The 24,511-nt window shown below is 34.0% G+C and overlaps 1 protein-coding gene and 1 long non-coding RNA gene across 4 annotated transcripts in view; both read right to left on the bottom strand.

Annotated features, from left to right (window-relative positions):
- Positions 1-24,511, bottom strand: part of LOC123686697 (protein grainyhead) — a 169,350-nt gene that overhangs the window by 70,781 nt on the left and 74,058 nt on the right. The window lies entirely within an intron of this gene.
- The window catches only part of LOC123686699, a 69,623-nt gene continuing 68,580 nt past the window's right edge, over positions 23,469-24,511 (bottom strand). Inside the window, exon 3 of the long non-coding RNA XR_006748482.1 lies at positions 23,469-23,522. This is a non-coding gene — a long non-coding RNA (uncharacterized LOC123686699). The remainder of the gene's footprint in view (positions 23,523-24,511) is intronic.

Raw genomic sequence — 24,511 nt, 5'->3', positions numbered from 1 at the left:
CTTAAAGAAGGATCTTTTGAAATCTATAGCATTTCACCTCGCACTGTTTGTTATTATGAGTGTTTGTTTATACTGCAAATATCCTATATTTTGTCGACTACCAGGGCCAACCATTATTTATTGAACACTACCAGAGACTTGTTCCGAATTATTAGCATTACTATTTTTTTATACCTATTGACGTAAGATTCGTTGTTCTTCAACAAACGTAATTCGTGAAATTTGTAAGAGTTGATAATTATCATGAACATCTTGTATACCAGTAAAAAAAATCGAAATACTAATGAAAATAATCAAGAAATATAATTATTTAATGTTTTTAAACGGTTTTATGTCAATTGAAAGGAGATTTCAATGATCGAACAAGACAGAAACTAACGCTGAAAGGATCGATATTTTGCCGATTCCCCTTATTTTTGAATATGGTTGTTTGCTCAATCCAAATACTATAAAATCTCTCCTATACCAGTCTCATTTGAAATTTGAACCACTTCCTTGCACGGTTGCTTCTGAGCTAAGCCATCGTTTGTGCTTTCTACTGGTTATTTATACTGACAAAGAAACTACAACACTCAAAAGCAGCTATTTAAATTTAAATTTTGTTTTGGTTAAACATAGATTGTATAGCAAGGAGTAAATGATTGAAATTTTGAGAAAAAACGAAGGGTTTACAATTTTTTTTGATAAATTTGTTAGTATTGTGTTTGTCCATCGCGATTATCTTTACACTCCCTAACACGTCTTGGCATTGATACATTAAGATGGTCTATTTCTTCTTGAAGGATACTATCCCAAGATACCTGTACTTCATGTCTCAGAGCCGAGTCCGTGGGGGCTGGGGTAAATTTCCATGCCTTCTATCCATGATGTCCCCTCTATGGGCGAAAAATCGGGGAATCTGGGAGGCCATAGCTAAAGATTTACATGGATCGCTTCGGAAAAGTTTGAATTATCTCTGGAATCATGAGTTCGGGCATTATCTTGCTGAAATATTGAATTCTCGAGCTGGGGTAAGGCAGAACATATGGCACCATTATTTCTTGAAGGTGACGCAGCGCTGTCATGTTACTTCGAATAAAGACTAAAGGTGACCCACTTGCTTGTGCAATAGCACCCCATACCATAACGCTACTCTCCAGTGTATATGACGCTCAACATCAAACTGAGGTTCACGTCTTTCTCCCCGACGTCGTCTAACCCTTCTTAGGCCATCATATGCGCCCAAGGAGAATCGAGATTTATAGAATAGACGACCTGCTGCTATTCCATATTCCAATGTTGACGTTCTCTGCACCAATGTAATCATTGCCGGTGTCCATTTAATATTCTGCTAATTTCGACTGTTTCCTCATTTCATTTACCCAAAACTGTCTATTTCCTTATTATCTATCAATCTGCAGCTCAACTCTATTCTGTTGGTTGCTCATGTGGCATTATTTTATTGAGTAAAATCCGTAAGGTCTCTCTCTTGGAGTTTTCCACATCAACATTTTAACGATTTCGATTTCTGCGTTGTTTTATAGTAATTTTGAATTTGGTTGTTTGTGTAATCCAAACGCACACAGACCTTTTTTTGCTTTTCGTCATTTTTACCACTTTCTTTTACGATTGCTATTAAGATAAGCCACCCTAAGTGTGTAGTGGTCTTTGCAGTTATTCGTTTTGTTTAGAGGTGTCCATCTAATATTCTACTTGTTTGGCTATTTGCATGTAATTGCACCTAATACTTTCTGCTCATTTCTTTATTATGTTGTCTATGTTTTCCATGTTTAGTTCGTCTTTAATCTTGCGATTGCTCATGTCTCATTATTTTATTGAGTGAACTTTGAAAGGTTGTTTCCTAGGAGTTTTCCACATTGTGCTATTTGCTTTCTGCATATGTGATGGTCGAAATTACCACTTTCTTTATTATTTAAATTTTGTTGCAATTACATCCTTTTCATAGTAATTTCCTCCAATTCTTTGCAAAAACTCAGGCTTTGGTCGGAAATCACACCCATATAATTATTTATTTATGATCTTTCGTTTTGAATTCGGATCTAAGTAGATGAATTGTTGTCTTAATTGATAGTTGGCAGGAACACAGGATCTGAATCTGGTTTGTGTTGCCCAATCTTCGAAAATATCGATGAAGTTCACCGTAATGTGACATACTTACTGAACCAATCGATCAGTAATGTAATAAACTGATGCAATTCAGATAAAAATCACTCTATTCTCGATTGCGGGCTACTGTTTTCGACACTGTCATTTTTGATGATAACAAGTGACAGTCGAGCTAAACTGGAGCAAGTGTAATAACTTGCACAACACATTCACCTTATTATACGTAAAAAACAAGCTGATATTTAAAACTGGGCGTAAATTTGGCGCATAAATCAGAAATATCACAATTCGAAGCAGAAACATCATTAAGTATCCAAAAGTTATTTTGAAACATGGCCGAGCGGAGGTATTTAGCATAATGATTATAATGTTACAATCGGGGAAATGCTACAGAGCTTGAGAGTCAACGGAGAAAGTTAATAAGGCTTTTAAAAATTACACAAGACAGATAACCCTATAATTTGCTCATATAAACAATAACGGCCGCCAATTCTGACCTTGCAGCACAAAAGAAATACCATAATTGCCTTCGAAATGCATATGATAGGCGTTAAACATAAAGCTTGAGTTGATTATTATCTGTAGTTATGTAAAAAAAAACGCTGCGAATTTCACACAAAAGTTTAATATTCCCACGTCACTTTGTTTCTTATATACCATTAATATTCCCCAAATGATTTGAACTCATTCCATGAATGAGTCATCTGAGTCTTAATGGATTATTGAAAACACAAAAACATTTCTTTCTCATAGAAAACGGTTTACACGTTTTACAAAAATAAAAAAATCTCGGAATTGGGTGAATTCGAACCTGAACTCCGTAAGCAAAGTGGAAAACTTTAGTGCTACGCCAGAATTTCTTATTCTGAAACTGAAAGGTAAAATATGGTACCTCATATGATCTAGGTAATACATGTTCTCAATTTCTGGATTGTATCCCCATGAGTCCGATATATGATTTTTTAGTTTGAATCCTTGATTTTTTGCTTTAAAAAATTATACAACTGATTTTTTATCGAATATCATTAAAATACCTCTAATAGTTTCAGGGAAAATCTCTGTCCCCCATACGGATTTTACTTATTCAATTTCTGCATTCTACAAATTCGTCAACTGTGAATATTTCAATGATCCATGAATTAAAAAAAACAACCTTTTAAATAATCAACAGTACTCTATCTATCCGTACTCTTTTCGAGGTCGTTATTAGAATAATAAATCTTTGCTGAAGAAAATTTTAGCCCCCCGTTGAGAATATATAATTATTTATAATCGAAAATTTCATCTGGAAATTATGTGTTCAAAATATATATATAAATGTTGGAAATTCGCAGGAGTTAGTTTTGACCCATACCGAGGGAAAATTGAGAACAAGATATTAGTTATAAATTCTTCCATAGTATGTTCTTGTTTGAGAGGAATCAATCATAGGCTATCGATTTCGGAACATTCCTATTTCATCTTCAGGCCAGCTGAAAGTACACAATTTTATAATATTTTAACCTGCTATGATTAACTTATGTATTCGAAATGGAATAAGGTTAGGTTAAGAGTATGCATTTTACTGTCGCATAGAAGTCAAAATGGATGAAAAAATGTTTCATTAAATATTATTACTCTAGTTTTATTGAGTTTCATCAACAGAATTGTATTATTTTATTTTATTTTATTTTTGAAATAATACAATTCTGTTGATGAAACTCCATTTTGACTTCTATACGACAGTAAGTTGCATACTCTTAACCTAACCCTAAATATTCCATTTCGAATACATAAGTTGATCATAGCAGGTTAAAATATTATAAAATTGTGTACTTTCAGCTGGCCTACTGAAGATGGAATAGGAATGTTCCGAAATCGATAGCCTAAGATTAATAAATAATAATATATTATAGTGTGTTTCCCTATGATTGATTCCTTTGAGAATAAGATATTCCAATTGACCATTGACCATTGAGGCAATCTAGTCTAAGTAACCATCTCCTAGACTTCGAAGATTATGTGTGAAATTATCTACCAGTAAGAATTTCATAACTGATGAACAGATGTATTTGAGAAATACACAGAATCTTCCGATTTAACGTTATACAGGGTGTTTATAAATTGAAGGTATGAACGAAAATGAGAGATTGCCAGGGTAATATTTTTCTCATTTTCTTCTAACCTCATCTGCACTGCACAAGATATTCGATTGAAATTTGGCATATATATTCCATTTTAAAGTATACAATATGTGATATGTTAATTTTGATTGCAAATCTACAGGGTGATTTTTTTTGGAACAGTGCTCGCTTTTTGCCTCCAGAACGTTCTTAGGGTTAGCCCTTAGTAGTTTAAAAAACTAAAAAAAAATTTAACCAAATAGGCTTTGGTTTCTTATAGTTTCGTCTTCTACCTATTTCGAGGAAAAAATTTCAAACAATGCTCTCGAAATTCTCAAGAATATCTTAATAATTCAGCTGTGATGAATAAATTAACTATTAGTTTCGTGCTTGTTTTCCTGATCTGTAGCCAGGGCCGACGTTAGAGGTGAAACAATGAAGCGACCGTTTCAGGTGCCTCTATTTGAGGGGCGGCAATGCGACCCAGTTTGCTGGTCCCGTTTTCATATTTCATCTTTGATTCTTTAAAACAACATATGGTTTTTCTGTTCCAGTGCTTTTGTAAAGATTTCCTGCATTGAAAATCTCCAAACCGCCTGTATAATAAATAACACATGGTAGTCCAACCAATATATACAGAATTCCCTATTACTCTCATTGAAAGAGAGATAAAATCATTTTGTATTTCATACTGATGAAAAACAACAATACCTTCGCTTTCGAATGATTTGGAAGCCGATGTTTACACATTCAACATATGGAAAATTCTTACGATTTGACATTCGAAACTAATTACTGTCAAAAATGCTGAGTGTTGGTAATCCAAATTAGTTTTCGAAACAATATTTCTTCATTCATAGAATTTAATTTTACACACGATTGCAAAATTCTTCATAAGAAGAAGAAAGTTCTGTATTATCATCAGAGCAGGTGCTGTTTTTTTTGGGTATTTATGATGAAGGTCATATTGTTCTGCAGGGTCGCCAAAAAATTATTTGCTTCAGGCGCCAAAATTACTCACGCCAGCCCTGTCTGTAGTAATGATTCATGAAGATTCTATAAATTCGTATGATCATCACACAAAAAATTGTACTACTAAAAACACCATGTATCTCGAAAATAAAGCATTTATGGACCCATGTTTATACAACTTTTTTTTTTAAATTCAACCAAAGAATTTTCCTTTTTTTACCTCCAATTCAGGGAAACACTATAATTCAGGTAATATAGAAAAAACAGAGTCACTGATTTTTTTATTCAGTACCCCAATTATGTCCGCCACTGGTAGAAAAAGGATTTTTTTGTTATCACCAAACCGTTCAACTCATCAAAAAAAAAAAACAAAATGATTTTTAATTTGCATCAGCCATAACTTGAATAATCGCAAAATACAGGAGTCGAAGAAGGGGTTCCCAGGGGTGTATTTGGGGACTGAAATGTTTTTTTTTTTTTTACATATTTCAATATATTTCAATAGAAGTATCCCCTGATATATATTAACGGTCACTCTATGTAGCCGCTGCGTTCAAGTCATACCAACAAAAGTGAAATAATATCTTCGCGACTCCTCTTCTTTCGTCAGATGAGGAATTGAAACATACACAAGTCCTTGAAATAGTTCACCTTCTGTCTGGGCTCTGGCGTTTACAATAGAAATGATGATATTATCATAGACCATTTGTGGGTGGGGAAATGCTTGGTAGCAAGAATTATGTACTGATGACCTTATAAAGGTTATTTTAAATGAGCGTGCGGTCGTTCTTAATGTATTCTTGAACTACCCACGCAGTGTAAGAACTATTCAGTTAGAGTATGCTGCAGAAGCTAATTGCTGTTCATTATACGATGATGAAATATGTTTGAGGAGGGCGCCTAGGACGTCAAACTTCCTTGCAATCTTCCAGATTTTCTGGTATTTGATGAAAACGCTGTTATTTCTGCGCGTCTTTGAATCTAGCCATCGTCATCTATGGTTAAAAAAAAAGAGCCTTTTGTTGAAGGCTTCACACCCTAGCATTTCCTGCTTTCAGAATTACACTGCAGGAGCTTTTGACCGCTTGTTCATTCATTGAACTCCCAGAAATTCGGCATGCATATTCCAGATATCTCAGTGTTTATTTTACATAAACAGACTATTCTGTTTGAATTTCTTATGATTCTTAGGGGTTCATCAAGCCAAGTAGCTTAATATTTTAACCAACTACTTGACTTGAAAATCAAGCTCGTGAAAAATTACATACTTGAACTTGACTTGATTTGAGATATTTATTGCTTGACTTGATATCAAGCTAATTATTATTATTACTTGAGCTTGATACGCACGAGTCGCACGTCATATATTTCTGCAAGTTCATGCGCGCTTAGACAGAATAAGGGGATTCCCCGAGCTCCAAGATGACTGAAACGAACGCCAGCAGGGGCGTAACTAGACTTGACTCATGGGGGGCTTTTACCTCCTCTTTGAAAAAGCAGAATATTTAAATTTTTCTCAGATTTTTTTCGAATTGTTAATCAAATTTTTTCATTTTCTTCTCATCAACCAATAACCCCCCTCGTTACACCTATGATTGCCAGTGTGACTCTTTTGTTTGGCAGAAATCTGCTGGTAGATTTTAGTAGTATTGGAAATCTAACATTTTAAGTATCAGCTCGGAGGATACGATAATTCGCAACTCTTCTTCAATCTATCTAGATTGAAGAAGAGTTGCGAATTATCGTATCCTGAAAAACTTTGTTAGCTGTGGAAGTTGTTGTTATTTTGATCGTGAAAAAAGGGAAATAAAAATTCCAATTCACCTCGAATGAATCCAAAGGTTATTCATTGAAAAAAATTAACCTTCTATTCTAGACAGTGCAAAGAACGATAGCAATAGAACATGTGTTCTAAACGTAATAAACTGCAAGCCAATTAATGTCCACATATATTCACACAATAGTAAAGCCTTGGAACCGTTTAAAATTTGGTTAATTTTATTAATAGAGTCTAACATAGAGATTGAAATATCTATAGAGATATTATCATCGATGCTAGTTGAGTTTCTTTGAAACAGATTTTTCTCCTAATTGATTTCGCATATAAAATAATACCGAACTTATAAACCATCAACATATTGATATTCCCACAAGATAAAGTCGAATGAATTTACAAGATTATAATAACTCCTTCGCTGTAACTAATTGGTATTAATATTTCATATCTTCGTTCACAAGTAATTGGCAACCTTTCAACAACCTTGAGGAGGTCCTATAATAACATACAGATACTTTATTTCCTTGTTTGCTCACGAAATATTTTCATTTTTCTCGTGGCAGCCTTTGCCAGTTTTATAATTACCGAAACTGGGTGTGTCCACTTTATGTATCTCACTTTAATTGAATATTTATCGTCGCATGAGAGACGAAATCGGCAGCGAGAAAGTATGTCAAAAATCAGATTAAGCGCTCCAAACATCACAAGTACATTATGTCGAGGTTTTTATATCATTAGGAAATATCAGAGGTATCGTTACTGTTAATGAAATAAATATCCAAGTGACATTCAATACTTAACTGTCTCGAATATGAACGTTATCGCGTTTCTTGAATTGTTATTGTTCAATTACACAAGGGCACTTATCCTGGCGCCCAGGGGCGTAATCATAGGGGGGCTGAGAGGGCTTCAATAAGGATCGGCAAAATTATGATAGCAGAAAAGATAGTTCCACTGAACTTCAACTACTGAGGTTTGGTGAAAATGAATATAATATATAAACATAGGCGTACAACTTTGCTGCTACCGTTTTTTTCCGAAATTCAAGGCTTTATTGTAAAAAACTGGCTGGTCCCATCAAATACTGAGTTTGACCTTGAAACCGTGAATATTCGGTTTGGCCGTCGATGTACAAGCATTGTTCGATGGCGTCATGTTAACAAATATCTAAGCTTATTATATGACATCTACGATCTATTTATTTCGAATATCACTAACCGCTACAGCCATCTATTGCAAAACGGCGGCGGATGCAAAGTTGTAGACCTAATAGGTATATAATAATAGTATTTTGAACATTCAAGAACAAACAAGTTACAGGATTAGATATTTAGAGATCCTTCGATCGAGTTTGACACTAATACTAGCCTACAAGATGGCATACTTCACTGTCAAAACCTGCAAGATAATAAGAAACTACTTAAAAGACAGGAATTTGTACGTCAAAATATATGATGCAGTAACTACCAATGGACAAGTAGAAGGAGGAGTGCCTCAAGGCTCAGTTGTAGAACTTATATATAGTATAGGTACTAAACAATGTCTAAACATACGAATTTACAAAAAGTCCAAAATACCTGTTAGCTTTATATGCAGATATCGACGAACAGACCCCATATAGTAGAGAAGAATGCAAGAAGCATTACAAGGTTGTTTGAATGGTAAATTCAAATAAATGACCAAAAGAACCAGGCTTTTTTCATGCAGAGGAGAAGACTAGAGATAAACTCAAATGTGAAGATTGATGGAGAAAAGATAAAATGAAAGAATGGAGTCTAATACCTAGTTGTAACACAAAATGAGGGATACGCATGACAAAACCAAATAACAGAGCAAAATGAACCAAAATACAAAACTCAGAATGATCGAGTGAATTGCAAGACCTGAACCAACATATAGATCGGCATCATGAGGCTATACAGCCAAAAGCCATATCAAGAAGATGAAAGCGATGGAAAATAAACTGTTAAGAGCTGTAATAGATATGCCGCGGTTATGCAAAACCACAGAGAATTAGAAACGGAACCAGACAAAGTCCAAAAAATTTTTGGTAAAAACCAAGTCGAACACTGTCGAAGATGTGATTAGGATGCCAACCTTTCATGAAAGAAGCAGAGATCAACACGCAGTTTTAAAATCATCACAAACGATTACCTATGTCAACGGAACTTCTAGTCGTATTTTGCCCATTAACGAACTTAAACGTGGCATTCGAGATCCGAACCTGGCTTGAAAATTTCAAATTTCTAGGTCTATTCCTTCGAAAGTTGACGACCAGACGTATAGAATAGAATTTGAGAACGTAAAACCTCATCGTTTGATACCATTTCAGACTTTATGACGAAATTATATAGAAAATATCCTTCAGAATATTCAATTTTCAGGTACGCTATTCAAAAGAAGACCTCCGTTATTGTAAATATGGACCAAAATCGTAGAATAATGTCTTTCCATTCTTGTTTGTCGAGATATGTTTGAACGGTATTGCTCCAATAAACAAAGGTAGCCGATGTGAAAATTCCAAATCAATCAATTTCGATTATAATAATTCTCATAAGACTGCGGGATAATTGACAATATTAATTGAACATATTCTACTTGCTTTTATATAACAGGGTGTGGTCTTTTACTCCGTCACAATTTTTCAACAATCAACAATAAATTACGAGCCTTACAAAGCACAAATGCCTCATGACTTTTCTTCCACTAAGAATTAATCGCATTTTTCTTTTTAACGTTGGTATTGTTATCTGGATTCAAGAAAATCAACCAGGAATGATAAAGTTGTAAATCATGATCACGATCAAAAAGCTCTTACTAAATCATAATAATGAATTAAACTTCCTATAGGTGTCACAAGGCTGGCTTAGTTCTTTGCCTTTTCAATTAATATGCATTTCGAAATCGTTCGTTTATAATACACCTAGCTGGAATTACATAGAAACGTTCTTAGTTCACCCTCCAGACGGTATTGCAAGGACGTTTCAACGCAAACGCCTATGCAAATATTAAGTGTGTCAGTCTAATCACTCAACTAAGTAGGTATCTTTTATGAAGCACTGTCATTTCATATTTACTGCCCTGTATATTTATATTACAGGATTATATTTCAGATAACCTACATGTTTTCAGAATAATGACTGTACAGCTGACGTCAAGAAACAAGAGAACTCAATTTAGATAGATAGTTTCACCCATCATACTCTTGACGGATGAAGAAGCATGATTACCAAAGAGGTTTTTGTTGTTTAGTACATTTCAGCACCTTGGACGTCTGGACTACTACAATCTTACGATAAATTCAGAACAGTCAATTTTCGATATTGAGATTATATGGGGCAATTCAATTTTTTTTTGAGCGCTCTAATATTCCGGCAATGGTCTTAAACGACAAGGTTCGACTCACTGATGACAAATCCGTCTTCAAATTCTCTTCTGTCCGTTCGGCCGTAAAATTTGCATTTGAATGTAGAATGACAATTTTGAAAATAGTGCAAAATTTAATGTTGATCGAGAGACCAGAACCATACAAAATAAAATAAATACTGAGAAAAAATTACTCAATATTTTCGTACCTCGACAATGACGGAGTTGAGAATTTGGTTCTTAATATAAAATAGCAATTTCAAGATCCGTTCAAAATTTTAAGCTCGAACATTGTCAAAATCGTGCAAAATTCGAGAAGTGTATTGAAAAAGAAATAACCAATATGGGACACCCTATATATGACTCGATTACAATTATACAATGGACATAGAATCTTGAAATGAATGAAAAATATTTATATATAGAGGTGTCCCATAAAAAAAATTCGAAAAAATTAATAATTTTGAAACGCATGACATTTTTGAAAAACCGATAACGCGATGCTTTTCGGCTAAAAAACTGCGTTAAAATATATAGGGAACAATTACTCTCCTTTATATCTCCGAAATGGTAATTAATTCCTGTGATCTGTTATGAGTATCATATCATCCACAAAAATTACCGAAAAAAACATTTAATTATTGTTCGAATATTTTCAACAGCAATCAATATTTAGGGTGAGTCCTTTGATTTGTACATATATTTCAACCATATATTCCCGAGGTCGAAGGAAACCCTTCTTTTCTTTACCATTTTTTCGATTCCGCTCGGTTGAAAAGATAAATACTGTTGAAAATCCATCTCGCAAATGGAATGGAATCGAAGGAAATTATTTTCGAAATATAGTGTTTTATTGATGTGATGAATATTTTCCGGAAATAAAATTCCATCGACCTCAGGTGAACTCCAGAATGCCCGCTATACTAAGTAAGAAAAAAAATCTAATTGGAAAAAATAGTGAGGGGAAAAAGAATTTCTTTCCACCTCAGGAATCTTCGGTTAAAATATATGTACAGTCAAAGACTCACCCTGTATAAAGAAATATTTGAAACAGTCATTTATAGAAACAACTCGAGAACGAATAAGATTTATATGATTTGTTTTCTGATATCCTATTATTTCGAAAAAATATATCGGGAGTCCTCGAATATTTTTTCTCTGAGTCCTTCAGTTCTCGAGATGCTTTCAGTGAGCATCGAATTTGGCACACCCTGTACGTACTGATAAGTAGGAGTGGTCTTTTGAATTATGGTTATTCTATTATTATAAAGGGTCAAAATTCAGGATCAAGGTTTCTGGGGCTTATTTTTCAGGTCAAAATTAGACTTTTTTCATAAATATGTGTCTGCAAACGCTTCGTTGAAGTTTCAAGATTCTAGTTTTTTCTCCATAGCTCTATCAGTTTTTGAGATATAAAGATCAAATTTGAAATATAGGTTCGTTAGGTTACTTATTTTTTTGAAAGAAACTTATAATTTAGAACCGACTACGTAGAGTTTTTTGTTTTCCTTATGATAATAAGTTTCTACATTTTGTTAAAAATTGTAATTAAATGTAGGGAATTACAAAAAAAAAAATTTTTCTCGATAACTATCGCAAATGCGTAAAAATTACAGGAGACAAAAGAACAAATGAACAAAATATAGAATTCATTTCATATATTAAAATTCACTAGTGGCGTACTACAAAAATGTTTGTAGCTTGTTGCAATCACTCGGCAAACTAAGTGATGCGAACTCTATAACTTAACCTTTATTTCAAATTTTCTCAATATCTCAAAAACTGAAAGAGCTATGAAAAAAAACTAAAAATATTTCTTTAACGCTCTATAGGTCGGTAACAAAGAGTCCTGAAAAATACGGCCCTGAAATCTTAATACCGAATTTTGAATCACCCTGTATATTTTCATGGAACTTTTTTTACTTCGCAGGCGAATTGAATTGTATTATATTTAAAAATAACACGAATAAAAATGTGACTAAGCGCTCAAAATCTCTTGTATTCACGTTAGAGCTTTTCTTATTTTTTGTAGGACGTTTTTAGTAAAAAAGTAACCTTCAAGAGTTTCATGAATATATAATCAGCCAATCCTCATCATTATCCTTCCACATCGATACGCAAGCTAGAATCATGACTTCCTGAATGATATGTAGCTATCTTCTCTTCTTTTTATCGGAAATTAGATCTGTCGATTGAATTCGGCAGCATCACGATTTATTCTACGAACATCTGCAGCCAATTTTTCAGGACTAACTACAATAATTGCTTCGCTTCAGTTTACGCCTATTAATTACAGTACTAGATGCTGTGTTTCAACTGTTTTCCACAGCTCAGATCCGGACCTAAAGAATTTGAAACCTATTACTTGGAGCAATCATATTTCAGCAGCAGCATGTTTTTAGGGCTGGAGCCTAGCTAAAAATACCAACATTTTTAGTTCAGAGAAAGTTTGTGAATGAAAGGAACATTATGTCTGTAATGGATTTTCGTTTTTTATTTATAACCCAGCATCATTTATTTTTTCGATCAGCAACTTTAATATAGAAAGAATTTTTGGGGGTTGCTAATCAAATATAATCATAAAATTCGAATTTTATTGCCAACAGGTAGTAGTTCAGTAGTTGAACACTGTGGTAAAAAGGAATATTATTATTTCTTCGAATCAAGTATCATGGTTGAACAGGTCTTAAAAAATACTTCTTAAAACCGACGAAGGCTGGGATTGCTTGGTCATAAAGAATATGCGTTTATGGTTTATGCTACTCAAAAAAGGTTCCGAAGCAAAAGAAACATCTGGATTCAAAAATGTGGAAGAAGAAATTATCGAGAATTCGCTAATTAAAACTTTGTGTAATATCGGTAGTTTCTAAATATGATATGAAGTTATTTTCTGACATCTATATTACCAACTTTGCATCCGCAGTTTTTTTCCGAAATCCGAGGCTTTATTGAAAAACAACTAGTTACACATTTATGATTCAAAGTATTGTCCATCGCTGGCCACTACATTCTCCCATCTTTCGGTACGAATCACGCGTTGAAAAAACTGGCCATCTTTTGAAGCGATCCACGAATCGATCTAATGTTTTACTTCATGTGCCATTGATCGAAACAAGTGATAGTCCGAAGGAACAACGTCTGGAGAATACGGCGAGTGGTTGTAGCACTTCCCATTTCAACGTTTCCAAGTATGTTTTGACCACTGTCGAACATTGTCATTCTGTGAAATCACTTCATCTATATCTAGGCATAGACTGAGCATATTTGAACATGACCCTGCCTATATGGGTATTGTATTATATAATAAGTTACCTTATTCGATTAAGCAACTGCAGAATAAACTTGCCTTTAAACGTACTGTAAGAAATTTATTATAATGTTCAAGAGTTTCTCAATGATAATGAGCTACATCAGAGCTAGGATGGCTGTTTTTGTTATGTAATTTTTTTTATTTCTTTTTTTAAGCCTTTTTTTCTTTCTGTAATTCACTTGTCCTATATTATTATATTTCAATCCACAGGATCAATGAATTTTATTATTATAATATTATTATCCCGACTTTTGCCTATACGCGTAGGATTTCTCCTCGCCGTCGGCTTCTCACTCCCCGCTAATAGGAACATTCACTCAATCCCAGATATTTAAAATATCAGAAGGGTAGAGCTCGGTCGTGTCCGGTCCTTGTGGTTGCCCTGGTTCTCGTCGAACTTCTGGTCCTCTTACACGTGATCCTTGGACCTGTCCTAAGCTCCCTAGGAACTTTCTCACCGTTCTTGCAGTACCTAAAAGAACAGCTTTTTGCATTATATTACATATATACTCACTAAGTCCCAGTTGCTTGATATTCCTCTTGAGATTTTTGGGCACGATTCCAGTTGTTGAGATGATAATTGGAATAGTTTTCGTTGATATCATTCTCCACTGGCGCTTTATCTGAAATTCGAGGTCCCTATATTTTGAAATTTTTTCGACCTCCTTTTGACGCAGGTTGTTCTTATTTGGTATTGCTACGTCGACGGGTAATGCTGTCTTTCGATGTTTATCGACTAGTAATATATCTGGTCTATTGTGAGGGACTGTTTTAACAGTTAAAACTGTACGATCCCAATACAGCTTATAGCGTTCGTTTTCCAGGATGGTCTCCGGTCGGTACTTGTAATATGGCATTTTTTCAAAATGAATTAGTTTTAATATGGTTGCCAATTCTTGCTGTAGTATCGTTCCTGCTGCATCGTGTCTCTCTTTATATTCATTTCCTGCAAACATTTGACATCCTTCCGTGATATGTTGGATTGTCTCATTTGTTGGACACCCATATCGGCATCGATCGTCAGTAATAGTTCGATCCTTCATGATATGCCTGCAGTAATTTCTAGTTGAGATCACTTGATCTTGGATAGCTTCCGTTTCTGGGTACATTGCACCTGATGTGAGCCAATATTTCGACGTTTCAATGTCGACATGATCCTGGTTCACCTCGTTGAAATGTCGTCCATGTAGGGGCTTTTCTCTCCATCTTTGCATTTTTTCTTGGATTGTCTGGTGGTTGTATGACAATTGCTCCTTGTGCAGTTGTAAAGGTGTTGATTCGTCTGCTTCAAACAGTACTTTGTAGACCTCTGACGTCCCTGATTTTTCTTTGAAGTATGTTCGTAGGCATTCAATTTGCCCATGGGCAAGTTCCATGATGTCTAGCAGATCTCTGCCTCCTTTATTCCTCGGCAGTGTCGTCCTCTCAATACTACTTCTCGGATGGTGCTTGTGTGCTTATGTCATCAAGGTTCTCATTTTGCGTTGCATGTTTTCTATATCTGATTTGCTCCATGGAATTATACATTATACCGAATGAGTATGTTAGAATTGAACATGCATATGTATTGATAGCTCTCGCTTTATTATTATTATTATTATCATCATGTCTCTCGTTGTATTGCGGCTGTTTGTCTTTCAGAAACGCATTAATTGCGTTCGATAATGATCGCCTGGGATTGTTTTAGTCGGTTTTAACAACTCATAATACACTACGCCGAGCTGGTCCCAACAAATACTGAGCATGGCCTCGGAACCGTGAATATTCGTTTTGGCCGTTGACTTGGAAGCATGACCGGGATATCCCCATGAGTTTCTGCGCTTGGGATTAACGAAATGAACCCATTTTTCGTCTCTAGTCACAATGCGTTGAAGAAATCCCTTCCGTCTTTGCCTTGCAAGCAGCTGTTCACAAGCAAACAAACGCCGTTCAACATATCTCGGCTTCAACTCGTTCGACACCCAATTTCCTCATTTCCGAATCATTCCCATGATTTTAAGGCGTTTTGAAATGGCTTGCTGCGTCATTCCCAATGATCCTGTCAATTCTTGTAGCGTCTGACACGAGTCTTGATCAAAGAATGCCTCCAATTCTGCATCTTCGAAAACCTTCTCTCTTCCATCACCATGCTGGCCTTCGACGTCAAAATCACCGTTCTTGAAGCTCTGAAACCACTCTCTGCACGTTCTTTCACTAAAAGCGGCCTCACCATAGGTATTTCAGAGCACTCGATGAGCCTCTGCCGCAAATTTTTTCACATTAAAGCATAAAATTAAAACTTCCCGCAAATGACGAGAATTTGGCTCGTAAGCTGACATGTTTAATCGGAAATAACTTCATGATGCAGACACAAATCGACTAATACTCCGATGGCGTTTTGTTTACAAATACCAAGTTAATTGTATGACATCAACGATCTATTTATTTCGACTACCACTAATTGCTACAGCCATCTATTGCAAAACGACGGAAGCAAAGTTTTGCACCTAATACTTTTACCATTCTTGGTAAGGTGGTAAGGTGACTATGTTGACGAATAAAATCGAATTTTTAAGGAAAAATTTGTTTTTCTTGATTAGGTACCTACGGGACTTATTTAGGAAAGAGTATATTTTATGTATTTTATGTAATATTTTATGTATTTCATTAGGTGAATTGGTTCCTAAACATACATTTAGTGTGACTAAGTAGTTCGAGTACCAAATTTTTTTTGAATTGATATCTGAATCTCCTTCACAAAAGTATAAGATAAGTGAAAATATAAAATTTATCATAACTTTGGTAAGTGTTGTTAGTTCGGAACTATATAACCAGAAAAAATTCAATAGATTTATAGTGAGTTTGAAAAAACTCACGTAGCAACGGAGTTCACATGATCGTTATGAAGAATTATTCTTATCGGAGTCCGCCTCTGGTTGAGTGAATTCAGACGATTTTTATCAGCATTATTTCGAGATGTGGATTGTTTTGAAATTTATTAGCAATGAATGTGCTTGGTGCTGTTTCTTTTTATGATTTACAGTGCAAATAAACGTCCATTCTAACTGATTTATTATATCTGCCGGACAATACGAAAAAGGCTTACCGTACGAAAAAGTAAATCAATGGATCATCTAATGGTCATTGTCTGTGATATGTCTCGAAGCCGGAGAAATCACGCTTGAGGCATCAATTTCGCATATGTGCCTACAAAGATCGATGGCACAGTGCGCGAAAAGCTGAAGGAGAAATTTCAACAAATGTGATATCTGCCCACTTAAAAATTGTTCGAACATTCTTTTAAATTTATTATACATGCTTGCACTATGAATTAATGATCAAATTTCAGGCCATACATCACAACCTGAGATTAGAATGGAATATCAAACGCCCCTGTAAGAAAAAAAATATAATCGTTTTAAGAGATCAGTTCAAAAATTAGTACTCTCTATATTATGCTGGAGACCATCTATTCATATGGGTTTTTCACTATTATTCATTTTAAAGAGTTCGTTATTGCAGTCCTCATTCATTAATTTTTTGGAATAAAAAAAAGAATTGAATGAATTTTTCATTGAAGAATAAATATATGCATGATATAACTTTCCGAACAAACATTTATTTTTTTATTAATTTCCACCTAAAAATATTATACAAAAAGTCCTGTCAAAGGCTGAAAATGCGGTTCCTCTAAAATGAAAAATGAAGACTAAGAACGTATTTTGTATACTTGCATGAGGCAAAAAAGGGCGGTAAATCAGAGGAACGTTTGAGATTAAACTCATCCTAAAAAATGGTGCTCCTGAATTCATCTCAGAGTTTTCTTCATTTTTTTAGAAATACACTCGTTGTGAGTATCAACTTTCAAATTCACAATTCCGTTTTAATTTAAAAGAAAATAGTTCTGTTGGTTTTGGGGTCCCAAAAAGATTGGGAAATTTTTTATATATTTGCGATCAACATGAAATTTTGTACGATGCTTGGAATTGTCATTATATCGGGTGTCCCAAATTGGTTGTCTAGTAAGGCAGTCTCAGAATCCCTTTAAGCTAGAAAAATATGAATGCCACATTTTTCGATTTTTGAAAGATTCAATTTGGTGGATATCGCAACCCTATAAATTCAACTGTTTTCAAGCTATAAGAGAAAATCTGCAAATGGCGTGAAATGAAAAGTCCTCATAACTTCTTCATTACTGGTACTAAAGGGTTTTTCTTTTTAGAGCTATAGAACTTTAAATTGCAATAAAACAACGATGGATTATTGGATTGACATGAATTTTATTTATTCGCGAGATAATCTTGTGGCATTACATTTTAAATATGATTTCTGGCATATGACGGCTGGCTCGGATGTAGTCCAATCTGGACGTCCAATTTTCGATGACTTTTTCCAACATTTGTGGACTAACACCTTCCTTGAATTCAATGAAAGCGACAAGGAAATTTGGCGTTCGGGATGGACTTCTTCTAACGTTTTCAACAAAAGTCTTATTGTTGATCCCTCAGAAAAAGTTCTAGGTTTCAATCTTCCTAGGAAAATTTGGTGTATTTTGAATAGACTTAGAACTGGTCATGGTCGTTGTACCCTCTTCAAATGGCGTTCTATTGATAGCCCACTATGTGAGTGTGGTGTAGAAGAGACCACTTGGTGAATGATTGTCCGATTTATAAATTTCATGATGGTTTCCAAGCTATCCATTCAGTTTCAGATTCTTTTTTAGAATGGGTAGTTAACTTCAAATCGATATAATGAAAACGAATATTTAGTACTCCTTTCTGCTTCTTTTCTTTTTGTTTTAGGATCCAATTGGAAATTATAGAGTCGTCAACCGAAAAGAGAGGATAAAGGAAATTTTGTTTTGGTTGAAGAGGAAGTCCTTCAATATAAATTATGTCAGCTTATTCTGTAAACGTTTACACAAACCAGTCACTACACCGATACGGGGAGACAGAGTTTTTGCTGAGGTTTTTATCTGTTCTCTTGTATCATACGTTGAAATGTATGATGCCCCGTTACATTTCCTCTGCTAATACTGAGATTCATCGACACATATGCTTCATTGTTTGAAATTAATATTTTGTATTGCTCTTTCTCAAAAGAATATATATATATATATATATATATATATATATATATATATATATATATATATATATAATTCGTAAGCAAATTATTGATCGCACTATATCTAACATTCTTATCTATTATATATATATATATATATATATATATATATATATATATATATATATATATAATAAATATCGGCAATAACACGGCGAATGTTGTCTTCCAAATGGTCAAGGGTTTGTGGCTTATCCGCATAGACCAATGACTCTACATAGTCCCACAGAGAAGAGTCTAGCGGTGTTAAATCATAAGATCTTGGAACAAACTAAAATGGACGTAGTGCTCGATACAAACATCTAAACGTAAATTTCATCGCAATAGAATCTGCAGTTTCGAAATAAACAGGATAACAAAATTTCGATTATCAGATTTAGGGAACCCCTAGTAGAATTTTGCCCATTTATGATCTTAAGATTACCACTACTTGTTTTTCGCGTATCAATCAAACTTTGATACCCATTCATTTCCCGTCTGGCGCTTCTATGATGACCAAAATGTATGAAGTTGTACATTCACTTCATCTTATTGCTTTTTTCGAAGCAAATAAGAAGAGTACGACGAGACTTTCACGAATTATAATTTTACCTCTTTTGTAATGATTTTTTGTAGGTTTTGTTTCAGGAATATTTTAAACATATATAAGTGCTTTGTACAAAGTACATATCATCAATTTTTTGTAAAAAACGAGAAGTTACCAAACTTTTGATTCGATTTTCATTCGCAATTAGAAATATTTTCTTACTTCCATGTAGTTTATTGTTCAAGGAAATTATGTGAAAACTCCATAAAAATCGGTGAAGAAATATCTCTAATTTCGTTTTGAACTGAGAAACCACGTAGTGACGTCCCCTCTCAACTGCGCTTTCGAGATCCGAACCTATACTCAAAATTCACAGATGGACAGGAGTCAAAAGTCAGGAGCTTTCGCGAGTTTGTTCAAATTCGTGTTCCTATAAATTTTTTCACGGTAGAAGACTTCTGCTCGACCCTATACTAAATGTGATATTTGTGCTGAATTCTTCCATCAACCTCGTAGCTTTATTTCCTCTGTTTGTCCTGAATTCAGCTCGTTGTAACGCGTGTAAGGAATTTCTTAGAAATTGTAACACGTCTGTGATTGTTAACAACCCAACGTCCGCGTTAGAATTGTTATATTCATTTTGATACGAGCGATTTAATGGTACGATTACATTTGTTAGGTTTTACTGAAAATTGCTACAGTTACCGACATGTTATTGTATCAAGGCGCTAACGAACCCGTATTTTTATAGTTTCAGAGCGAATGTAATTTTTCTAATTCTGAACGGAAAAAACGATTTTATTACCGTTCTAATTATTGTACAATTCAAAAGGTAGATCAATAAATAAAATTTCGATTCAATTCATAGAAACCCAAAAAAAATTGGAGATTTTTGAACGCAATCTTGAAATTTACCTACATTTATTCAAAATAATTAATATATAATAATAATAATAACTTTATTGACAGAACTAACGTTATTTACAACTAATACGGTCAAAGCAGAATAGGCATTTCGACAGCTGCAGATTCAGTAGTAGACAAAATCGCTTAAGTAAAAACTTGTCTGCGAAAATTTGCTGAAGCAATCTCAAGCGTTCCTCTAATTAACCGCCTTTTTTAACCGCATGCAAGAATTCAAAATGTGTTTTAACGTCTTCATTTTGAATTTTATAAATACCGTAATTTCAGCCATAATATTTTCATGTTTATAAAAATGAAATGTTTGTTCGGAAAATTATATCATGCATATTTTTACGCTTCAACGAAAAATTCATTTATTTCGTTTTCCATTCCAAATAAATTAATAAATATGGAAATTCTTCCCTATTTTTTTAGAAATTGACAAAATTGTATTAATAAAATACTGTTTTTCGATGGAAAAATACTGTGCAAGCAAAGCAATGTATAAGTGCTGAAGTACGGTTTCCGTCGACCGTCGCGTTTGGACGACTTTATCTAACCAATCACAATTCTAGCAACCACGTATCTCCACCCAGCTACACGATGAAGTCGTGGAAACGCAGCGGTCGACGACTTCATCAAACCAATAGCAATTCTAGCAGGAGACTGTCCGAGGAAACCGTACCTTACACATATCAATACATCGCTTTGCTTGCACAGTATTTTTCCATCGAAAAACAGTATTTAATCAAAACAATTTTCTCAATTTCCAAAAAATTGAGAAGAATTTTGTAAGCATCGTGGCCCTTACACCCATATTCCTTTTTATTTTTTTTTCTCATGTCATCGATTGCAATCAATTCTATACAGGGTGATTCACCGCGAAGGCCTATCAGACGTTTATAGAAAACTAATCATAATTTTGTGCTTTTCGCGTATTGGGTTTTGAGACAATTATCTTTCTCCCTAAAATATTTTCAGATAAATATATCTTCCGGTTATACCGGAAACAGACTACTACATTCTTATTTCAAATGGCGCATTCAGTATATTATTGCATCATTAGATAGCTTATTTGATGACATTTTCAGCAATATGCCATAACTTGGGTATAAACTCAACGGTTCATGAGGTAATGAAATTCTCAGTGAAAAATGGTTTTGCGACGAGGAATCACATTTCCAGAAAACATAGAAATAAGCTGAAAGCCGATGATTCGATAATTAAATTTTCACATTTAATTATTCGTAATTGTAAATTTTATTGGTTTATAGATTCTCAACAATTCCAAAGAAACATTCATTACAATTCATGAAATATCAAATTTAACTATCGAATCATCGACATTAGTTTCTTCCTATGTTTTTCGGAAGTCACAGACTACTCCACTCAGTAAGAAATTGCAGTTTTTCCTTATTATAAGTTTCTCCTCGATAACACTAAGTTTTCATTATAGGTATAGAATTTGCTCGAGTTCCCCCTCTTTTTATACGTAGAATTGACTGAAAGAATAAAAAATATAGGTTTCAATTTGAAAATCTTGAGCTTCGATGAATTTGAGTTGTCCAAATTCAAGATATTCTCATAAACACCCTATACATTTTTGGTTCAATCCACAATCAGTCTTACAATAGTTCGTTTCGGCAGAATGAAAAATAAAAAAGGTATTTTTGGAAGAAAAAATTTCTGCAGAAATATTAAAAAATAATATGAGTACTTTTCGCCACCATTCTTTTCATAAAAATCCCATTAATTCATGAACCATTGAGTTTGTACCTAAGGTATGGCATATTGCTGAAATTGTAATCAAGAAAGCTATCTAATGATGCAATAATATACTGGGTGTGCTATTCGAAATAAGAAAGTAGTAGTCTGTTTCCGGTATAAACGGAAGTTGTAGAGATCTGGAAATATTTTAGGGAGAAAGATTATTGTCTCAAACTCCAACATGCAAATTTTCAGCCCAAAATTATGATTAGTTTTCTATATACGTCTAATAGGCCATCAGAGTGAATCACCCTGTATATTGTGAAAGTTTCGAATCTTCTTCAAAATGCTCCCCAAGAAAAAATGTGTCCTCTATTTATCGCAGAAGAGGATGTTATTCAATAATGGAATTCAAAACAGATTTTCCTATTCAATAAACCCATTGTAAGTATGCTATTGCTTGGGTTTTCATTGTAACATTATTTTCTAAATTTATATAGTGCTTACACCTAGCAATCTTTTATTTTTATGTAGCACGAATATGTGAATTAATTTACATAACAATTAGTAAAAATGACATTCGTCGAGAATTATTCTCATTTGATTCAGGACATGAGGAAATTCATATCCATCGATCTCTCGTAATTACCATTAGTTTCTGTTATTACCAATTAACATGTGATTAAAATATGGGTTATTGAACAGGAAAACCTTTGATAACTTGTTCATCTTTATCCCTTCGTTGATATTAAAATGTAAAAGCATATCAATCGATAGTTACACGATTTCACAGCTGGACGCAAGTTCCGAAGAACAAGTATGAGAATTAATACTGACATTCTCTTCAAGTTTACATGTTGCGATCAAACAACTAAATATCTTCATAAGTAACGACTCTACAATCTCAAGTTTTATTTGAGGAGGGGTCATCTTGTGATTGCGAATTCCTGGATGTAAGATCATCCCATTTTATTCTTCTGATAAAGGATCAATAAGCTTATCCACTCCAAGGAGTATTTTTCATAATGTTATAATGTATTGTATATCCAAAGTCACTTGGAGGAAACCAGAATATTCAGATTAGGCAAAAGCCAAGCCAAGCGTTTTTATGGATTAGTTCAAGTGACTTTGCATATACTATAACAGAATGTACATATATATAAATAATACCCGTTAAGACGTTTCGTTTTTTTTGCATAAAAACAAGGGAAAAGTGCGATTTTAAGTTTGAAATATCCCAATGGCGTACCATTTTTTTCTTGAGATGAAAAGAGGGATCATTACCCGTATACGCGTCAATGATAAACATAGAACCCATGAAAATTCATTTGAATTTTTACAATACACTATTTCGTTTTTAAGAAAACACCTTTTATCTCGAAGTATTTGAGAAAAAAAGTTATAAAGCAAACTTGTCATTATTTTTTCTTGTAGAATCAACCCCTGAAATCTGTTTGACTTATTCAGTAACATCCTGTATAAGTCCAAAGGAATAACAATCACAGAGGAAATTATTGTGACAGAAGAATAAAGGATTTGATTGCTATTTTCGCAGTATAATAAACTAAATTGAATAATTGTTGTACTAGCTGCTTACCCAATTATTTGTTTCATCTAAGGATCTCGCTTGGTTAACTTGATACATACCTGGAAAAAAAAAAGTGATAAAATTCTCTAAGTTATGAGGTAACATTTTCAAATGGACAGGATACACCTCTGTTCAACTGTTATGTAAAAATGTTAATGTCACACTGAATAAAGTGGACAATTTCCATTTTGGAAGTTAACAAATCTCGAAAAGTGTAACAGGTCGTCATGACATAATGAAAGGAGAAAAAGAAATAATCGACATTTTCAATTCGATAAATCAATACATTAGCATACTTAAAAATTGTGAAAGTGAGTAAGGCGTTCACTCTCATAGTTGATAAATCTCTTGTATTTCGTTGATAAATAAAATAATTGGCGCAGGTATTGACGCAAAGGGCATTGGTCAAGGTGGAGATTTGGTGAACGAGATTATTTTGGAGAAAGGTATCAATTAAACTTGCTGATAAGAACGTGGACAGAACGACTTTCATATCATTTATGGCTGATGATTCTCATTTATTCTGCGATCTTATAATTTCTCGTGAGAAAAGTTGATATTTTTCATAATGAATCTCCCAATCTACGTTTTAGTGGAGTGAAATATGAATGTAGGATAACAGTGGCTGAGGAGGTTTCAACCGGAGGCGGCAAAATTAGAAAATTATTTTTTGATGAGTTCAATAATTTTTTACACGTCAAATTGGGAAAAAATCCAGAAAAACTCTGCGCCTTTGAGCATTCGTTCATTCATGGCTTACAGAGCCCTTTGGAGACCATAGAACTGGATATATGAGATGTGATTAATTACAATATCATGGTTGCCAATTAGTTCATCTATAGATGGGAGGTTCTAATGATACAATCCTCCTGAAATCTACCGTAAATATTTTAGTGATTAGTTTACATATACAGGATGTTCCCAAATTGGAAGTAGGTACAAACGAAAATGAGAAATTTCGCGTAAAATTTAAAGAAAAAAAAAAGTCCTATAATTATGACTTTTTTCAGTTTTTTTTCTCATACCATCTGCACTCCGAAAGATATTT

The sequence above is a fragment of the Harmonia axyridis genome, chromosome X, assembly GCF_914767665.1.
Source record: "Harmonia axyridis chromosome X, icHarAxyr1.1, whole genome shotgun sequence".
Classification (NCBI taxonomy): domain Eukaryota; kingdom Metazoa; phylum Arthropoda; class Insecta; order Coleoptera; family Coccinellidae; genus Harmonia; species Harmonia axyridis.
Note: the sequence above shows the minus strand (reverse complement) of the source record. Positions and strands in the feature narration are given on the sequence as shown.